The sequence below is a fragment of the Etheostoma cragini genome, chromosome 11 (assembly GCF_013103735.1).
Source record: "Etheostoma cragini isolate CJK2018 chromosome 11, CSU_Ecrag_1.0, whole genome shotgun sequence".
NCBI lineage: Eukaryota > Metazoa > Chordata > Actinopteri > Perciformes > Percidae > Etheostoma > Etheostoma cragini.
Window position 1 is genome coordinate 23,243,992 of NC_048417.1, and position 8,359 is coordinate 23,252,350.

Sequence of the window (8,359 nt, forward strand, 5' to 3'; positions counted from 1 at the left end):
AAACCGGGCACCCTATGGTAGTTTCAGTCCATTGAATTCTAAAAATATCTCTTACAAAGCCATTTCTTATTAGACCAGACATAAAAGAGAGAAAAAAAAGAGTAAAAAACAAAATGAAACTGGCTGTTGTGTGCCTAAAATAATGGGATTGACATAGATTTTAATGATAATCAATTTTTAGTGACCAATAGGACATACACACAAATGTGTAATGCAAAGTCCGTCAAAATATTTAGAGAGCTTCAACAAAATGTGCGTAACATCATCATGTAGCATTAGAGAGTTATTTTTCTAATCAAACCATATACAAGAAGGGCCATCTCTAAACTCTACGCTATCATACGGAACGTGAGTAACACGTTGTCAGACCAACTTGAAGAGGCTTGGGGGACATAATTGGACACGGAAATCTCAAATGAGACGTGGGAGAATTGTGTTAAGAACATCCATAGTTCAATAGCTCAATCAATGCAAGACGTAATTTGACACAATTCGAGGTAGTACAAAGACTACAGGCAATGGCCAATTCAGTGTGAAGATTAGTTGTGAAGCCAAGGCTGTTTCCCTTTTAACATTGTTAGCCAGAAAGCTGATTATACAATCCTGGAAACAGAAAGGCCTCCTACATCGGAAATGGGGTTGAGAGAGCTGGGAAATGTATTACATTTGGATAAAATGAGGTACATTATGTATGCTTAAGAGGATTTTTTTTTTTTTAATCTGGCAACCTTTTCTTGATTTAATGTCTAAAAACTGAAGTTGTGCTACGTTGTTGCTGCGCCGTTACCTTTTGTCACATGTCCTGTCCAACGCATGTCAAAAGTCACGTAACAGGTTTTGTGTAGCATTGTTACATTGTTAGCATTGTTAATTACAAAAACAATAAAAATAAATGCACAAAAAATGTTTAGGGAGCTGAAGTTATGACATCACTTCCTGTCAAGCCTCTCTTCCACTAGCTTCTGAATCTCAATACAATCTCTCATAAAGCATTTCTTTTAATCAGGCTGTTACAGAAAAAAGTTTTAATCACTATTAAACGGAGATCTTGAGTTGTCATTAAGGTGCCAAATATCTGTTATGTCAAAACTGGAGAGTATTTCTTCACTGAAAGAAGAGAAAAAGAATGACACTGAAGGCTTTTCGAGATGATAAAGGGTTTTTCTCTCTTCTCTTGACTGACTTTGGCATTAGAGTTTGATAGACAGATGGTTCATCCAATTACCTGCCAGGTATTTTTGAAGATGCCTGCCTTTTTCCAAACAGTTTCCAATGACAGCTTCTCAGATGTTCTGTGTAACAAACCATCTAGCGTGTCAGGTCACAGATTTGGCCGCACAGGCCCCTCTTCACCTACTACTGGTCCGCGGCTTATGGGAAACAGCGTTCGATAAATATAGCTAAAATCTGAAATAGGAAATAATACGGTATTAATTTGTAGTTACAGTTAAGTGAGATTTTTTAAAATTCATTTACACATCCCACTGACATTTTCAGTTTCAAATGTCAGTGTTTCTTTTTTTTTAAAATTTCTGTTCTCTATCTACTTTGACATACTGTATGCCATTCAGGCCTTATATGGGCTTGCATTAGCAGAACCCTTTCAACCACCGGTTCCTCTTTGCTCAATTAACAAAGTATAATAAAAATGTATTCTTTAACCTCCAAACCATAATTCCCCCAGTGTAATCATTGGAGGTTACAGGTTATTTATTGTAGATGAGGTCTCCTAATTACTTTAAAAAAAGGGCAGGAAAAGAGCGCCAGTGATAGTGTGTGATAGTGACTCGAGACGTTTTGTTTTCAGCATCAGAGACCACCGTGATGTTTATTCATCTTGTTGAAGCGGCCGTTTGTGTGCAGGTCGCCCCTCCGTGTGGCAAACATGAGACGCCTCAAAAATCAGCAGTGCAGGAGGAAGGACTTCAGTCACAACCCTCATTACTAGTCAAAAGCAGTGGCACCATTTAATTATGAAGCTCATCCATCAGCTGTAACAAGGGCTGTCATCGATATTTAGTTGGGCATAAAAGCTGGCACGCTCTGCTTTATATGCTAAGCGGGACACCACAAAGAATTTGCAAGTTCCCAATCTTGACACTAATGGCTTAGCGTAATTTGATGAATGACGTATTAACCCGAGGTGGGAACCTTGGAGAATTGAAGGAATATGAGCAGGGACATACAAACATAAGACACTCCCTGTAATTTACTTGAGACACTATTGAACTGTGTGAGGGAGGCAGGAAGGGAGGAAGAGAGGGAGGGAGGGAGGAAGAGAGGGAGGGAGGGAAGGAGAACTGTCACCTCGCCACCTTTGGTTGAGCCGAGCAGGGACTCAGGTGTTATTGTGTTTTTCTGCGGTGAGCTTTCATCATTGGGATGCAAACACCAGCTCTGTCTCTTGCTAATTAACACCTCTTAATTATAATGAGTTGACTGATCAGCCATGCATATTAGTTGGAGGAGAGGAGCGGATAGATAACAGTTGATGTTATCAGTTATTGCTTTTTGAACCACAGCAGTTCTACATCTGTATCTATAATGAGCATTGTGACCAAATACCCTGACACAATTTTCTCTGCAGATAGACTTGTAATAAACCCAATAATAATGATGATGGGTTTTGTAAAAGGATGAACTGTTCTGAATGATGGGATTAATCCTCTCAATAAAACATGGATCATTATATGAAGGAGCTGCTCCTTAACATTGTTTACAGCAACATGTTCATTCGTGTTTCGTTATTAACAGAAACTACGATTTGTTTACGGTGAGCTTTGTTCTCGTGGGTGGTGAGATAACATGCACCACCAGCATGTGCTCATTGAAATTCTTCCTTAAAGGGCTGCATTCTTTTCTACAATGAAGCCATTATTTTTGCCTTATCAAATTTGGTAGTGTGAGGTTAATGGCTTCATTAGGCAACAAACCGCCATCCAGGGCCTGTGCATCACACACACATTGCCTGTCCTGTCTTGGCTATATTTGATCGCGTGCCAACTATGTTGTATTAAATGACGGGGAAACGGATTAGTTCAGGCTAAGAACATGGAACGCTTTTATAGCAGACTGCGCTTCAGTGCCGCAATTTGTAACAACAACAACTGGGTTTCTGCTAATGATTCAGCACTCCATGGGTAGAGTGTCAGTGCTGATATGTGTCGGATGCCAGAGAGAGAGAGAGAGAGAGAGAGAGAGAGAGAGAGAGAGAGAGAGATACACATTCTGAAACAAAGGGAGAGGGTAAAACAGAATCAGACCCTGGCCTGGTCTGATCAGGTCGCTTCTTTCACCAGAATGGACCACGCCAAGGGAAGGGAAGGGAGGGAGGGTGGGTCAAGCAATCAGAGACACAAGCCTGGCTGCGCAGAACGGTATGTAGGTTTGTCTGGTGATTAGAGGTGTGGTTTAGCTCCCAAACCTAAGTTAACTAAATTAACCATCTGTTAGAAAAAAAGAAATCTGAAGCTGATCGTTTAAACCGGCACTTATACACTCTCCTGAACATTGCAGAAAGTGTTGATCTCATGGAGGAATTTGGAAGAATGTATAACATCAACAAAGGCTAATTGGGACCATTTCCAACCAAACAAAGTGCACAACAGTCAAGAAATGGGAACTTGTTTACATCATTGCAACACTTACATAGCTAAAGCAACAACAACTGAGTTTGTATGACCGCTGTGAACACAACATGAATACATGGTATTTTGACTTTTTAAAAAGCCATCATGGCTAGCGGGTTAGCAGTTTACATATTTACACATCGATGAGATACAGAGCAACATTAGCATTCATGCTCCACTATTTTAACCAGCTAGTTGCTAACTTTGTCTGTCTGCTGTTTGGTGCGGATCAGGTGGGTATCAAGACCATAAGCACTTATTACACAGAATAGCCCGTTTCGTTCTATCATATGTTGAATTAAAGTCTTCATCACTGAGGCTTTGACGTGTAAGCAGCAGCCTTAAAATGTTGTTTATAACAAGGCATCCTATTTTATAAGATATCATTGGTAGAAAAGTACAGTATTTGCTTCTGAAATGTTTAAAGTAAAATACTAATACTTAAATCATTTTCATAAGATACTGGTACTACAACATAGTTCCTGTGTGTAAATTGACTCTCTGCCATTGCTTGCTGCAGGCATTGTGGCGTTTGCATGTGAAATTGTTGCTTGAAGCCTCTGTACATTCATCACGGAGTGCAAGGTGTCAGCACAGAGTAGTGTGCGATCATTTCAAAAACAATTATGATGCACTTTTTAAAATATGGACGGGCGCCAACAATATGTCTCGCTGTAAATACGGGCAGCTATTCACTGAAAATACATTGTTTAGCAGGCAATGCCTCACAGCTAACTCTGTGTGCAGCCGTAATGTTTAAGTCATGCCTGCGTGTGTTTGACTGATTCCATTCGAGGTGAGACTGTCGCTATAATGGAGTTGGAGGGGGTTCTATGGCAATAAAAATGATAATCAAATGAAAGACAGAGGCCAAACTGAGCAAATAACTGTGAAGCTGTCGGGGTGAAATGAGTGCCAAATGCTGCCTCGAGAGTCGCGCTTTCTTCAAGTTGTGATCTTATCTTAAATGAAAGGGTATTATAAAACCAGAGAATCCGAGAAAATTAAATCTTTGTTAAACCTCTCTTGAATCAAACCTGGCCATGTTTTCTAGTAAACAAGACAGGTCTGGGCAAACCTGGCAGTACTTCTATTTCATCAAAAACACTACGTACTGTATATTATTCACATCTATTGATCATGAACAGTGTAACTACTGTTAATAAATACCGGGTCAAGAGGACAAGTACAAATTTTTTGCTGTTTTCAGTAATACATATATACATACAGTATATGTGTGTATATATATACAGTACATAAACATATTGTATATACACACACAATATCAGTATTGTGTTTCTGCAACAATCTCATGCCCATTTTACAAATTCCGGACGCTCATTTATTTCTAGCCTCTAACATGACCCCAGGAGCGTTTTTTTGTCCTCAGATCTAAACCAGACAATGTAACATAATTCAATGGACCAGTCCTGGTTTTAAACCAATGTTAATGTTGTGAAACGGTCACACTTTTAGGCTTGGTTATGTTTAGAAAAAACCTTGTGAGTAAAAATTAAACGTTACTTTCTTTTCCTTTCTTTTATTTACTTTTATTTATTCAGGGAAGGTTCACTGAGAGGAATCCTCTCCTTTGCAGGAACACCCTGATCACATTCACACAGTTCCCCATTCCTACCTGGAAGCTGCCTGGTACAACCACAGGCTGATCAGCTCCCCTGGAGCAGCTGGGGTTAAGGGCTTTGCTCAAGGGCACCTCAGTGGTGGTGATGAGGGAGAGACAAGCGCTGTACTTTCACCTTCCTCACCCAGATGTTATCCTGTCGATCTGGGCATTGAACCGAGGTCATCGCTTCAATCCTTAGTGCTTAACATGGTTATGCACAGAGGTCCGTCTGTGTTGTGAAGTTAAAAAAACAACAACAACTTGGTGTTTACTTTATTTTCTAATGGGACACAAACCCCTGGGAAAATCCTGTTTGCCTGACCCATCCTCCACTCAGACCTAGTGATGGCCAAATGCAGCTTTGTGAACCAGTGTCTTTATTTTCTGAGCCCACTAGATGGTGTTCTCTGTTCAACAATTGGTTAAGAATAGAGTGAATTGCAATGGCTTAGGCCTTTCTCTTAAAACCAAGAGCACCATCTAGTGGGCTCAGAAAATAAAGACACTGGTTCACGAAGCTTCATTTGGCAATCACTACCCAGACCTACTGCCCCAGAACTTGGCGTTCTTCTACTGTCCCATTAATTTATATTTAGCTCCCATCATTAAAAACCACAACCACTAGAGGGAGGAACCTATAAACATTAATATGAGTAGTAAGTGCTGCTAACAAACAATCTTTCAGAGCATTTTTGGGGAAGGACAGTCTCACAAATTCCATAGTCTGAATCGACGACAGTTCATTTACTGAACAATCTCCAGCGAAGCCGACTTACTTGTTTTTTAACGGAATAATCATAGAGATTTACAAAAAACAAGTTTAACTTTGCAGCACTTACTATCAAACTGGAACGTTTTGGGAGTGATTGTTGCAGGATTGCTGTGGACGAGTAGCCTAATGTTACAGAGGACGACAGAACAAATTTAATTTAACCATGTATCCAGCTAATTTAAATAGCTCACGTTACTGTATTGTGTGAACAGTTGAATTCATTTAAAATATATAGTTTTCTTTTATCGGGGTGCAAATGTTACACCAAAACAAGTTCCTTCCTGCAACCATTTTAAAGAACTACCCAAGACGATTGTGATTGGTTTAAAAGGTCCCATGGGATGAAACTATCACTTTGAGTTTTTTTTTTACATTATGAGAAATACAGTTTAACAAGCGTATTTCAGTAACTGCAACCAAAACAGTGACACATGTGGAACTAATATTGAAATTTTCCCCCAGTGCCCAGTCACCACGATTACACAGAAGTGCAGAACAAACTCCTCTGACTACATTACTGGCTTTAGTCACACGCAATCTCCTTTTCACCTTTTGGGTGATGTTCCACCTAAAATTGGATTCATCTTCTGTGTATTTGATGGATAATTTTAATACACATCATTAGAGATGTGAGACCTTCAAGCCCAGCTGTAGTCTAAATGAGCGTAAATGATTGTATTATGATGTGGAAGCAACTCAGGACAAAAGCAGGGTCTTTCTGTGTATGTATTTGTCTGTAGTGTATCTGCGTATCAAGTTTGAACATTTCATGCTGTAATTCTGTGCTTCCTTTGGGGTTGTGGAGTTTTATTCATCTCATTCATGAAGTAAAAACAAACAAACAAGAGAGCTCTGATGCTGGAAAGGCTATCAAGATTCAGGTTAGCACAATGAATTCAGACAGAAAAACATCATGTGATATATGGACATATTTTTAATAAGTTCCCTGTCAGTGCAGCACCATGTGTTTCTGGGTCTAAAAACTCCAGTTTGGAAAAAAGACACGCTAGCGTTTCTCATTCCACAACAGAAACTACTCATTTAAGAAAATGTTAAACTTGGCTCCGTTTGTTACAAGTTTCCCCAATATTGTAATCAATATGCATTTGGGATGGGGGGGGGGGGGTAGGCAAGGTGGTGGGGCATGAATGCTTTTCAGGATTAAGTTTGGCAATGTTTGCAGTGACACAAAATCAATGCATCATGTGCATATTATCATCATCAGCTGGTAGGATGATGTCTAAACGGAGTAAATTTCTCCTCTTAATGACAATAAAGTGGTGACAAAGCCCATCTATATTTTCACAGTTTGCTAATTTAAGCATCAGTTTGCCATTGATTTAAATTGGGGTTGTATGAGTTACTTCTCCACAGTTAGTGTGGTAGCTACAGTAGATGGCGGCTGGCACACCCCCAGTTTGGAGAAGGTGGTAGAGCAGTTGGCTCCTAATTGAAGGTTGGAGGTTCAAATCCCTGGCCCTGCAGTCCCATGTTGAAGTGTCCTTGGGCCAGACTCTGAACTGTGTAAATGTAAATGTGTATCTGATGAGCAGGTGGCACCTTGTATGGCAGCCTCGGCAACCAGTGTATGAACGCGTATGAATGTTGCCACACTCAACACTCTCCTTGACCAAAGCTGTTACATTTTCGTGATTCGTGTCCCCGGCTCACAATAACGATCTCCTTTGAGGCCATGGTATGACTGGAGACGAGAGATTACGGAGAAAAAGCCCAAATCGATGGATAATGAATACCAATCAATCACTGACGGGGAAGGTGGGAGTATGTGGCAACAGAGAGAGCTCTCTTGGTCTCTGGCATCTGTTTGATTAATGCCTTGTCTCACAGTGCATGGTGACCGGGACTCCCATAATGCATTGCGGACCACTGTCTGGAGACTTCATTTTCTATATCCTCAATCCCCCAAACTCTTCCATCCTCTCGCAGTTTCACGTGATGATGCCTCCCAGCTAACCAAGGCAGTAATGAAACCATTAATAGTGTTGCCTAGGTGATTCATCACAAACCTCACCCTGAGTCAAAGCCCTTTGTCCTGTTCAAACAATAGTTTTTTTTGGGGGGGGGACATGATGGTGTGTATTATATTCGTTGGCCTCTGGTGGGACTCACACCTGCAGGTGGTTTACCTGTGCACAGCCACAATTAAAACTATCATTCAGATTGATAAATCCAGTTTATTTCGGAACATGTCAACCTTCCAGAATCCGGTTTACAGCAGCCCGGCCCAACAGTACGGTTGTACACTCACCGGCCACTTTATTAGGTACCCCATGCTAGTAACGGGTTGGACCCCCTTTTGCCTTCAGAACTGCC

General features: G+C 40.6%; 1 long non-coding RNA gene across 1 annotated transcript in view; it reads right to left on the reverse strand.

Annotated features, from left to right (window-relative positions):
• Positions 1-904: 904 nt before the first annotated feature.
• Positions 905-8,359, reverse strand: part of LOC117952861 — a 15,770-nt gene continuing 8,315 nt past the window's right edge. The window contains exons 2-3 of the long non-coding RNA XR_004658522.1: positions 5,231-5,233; positions 905-915 (exon numbers count right to left, since the gene is read on the reverse strand). This is a non-coding gene — a long non-coding RNA (uncharacterized LOC117952861). The remainder of the gene's footprint in view (positions 916-5,230; positions 5,234-8,359) is intronic.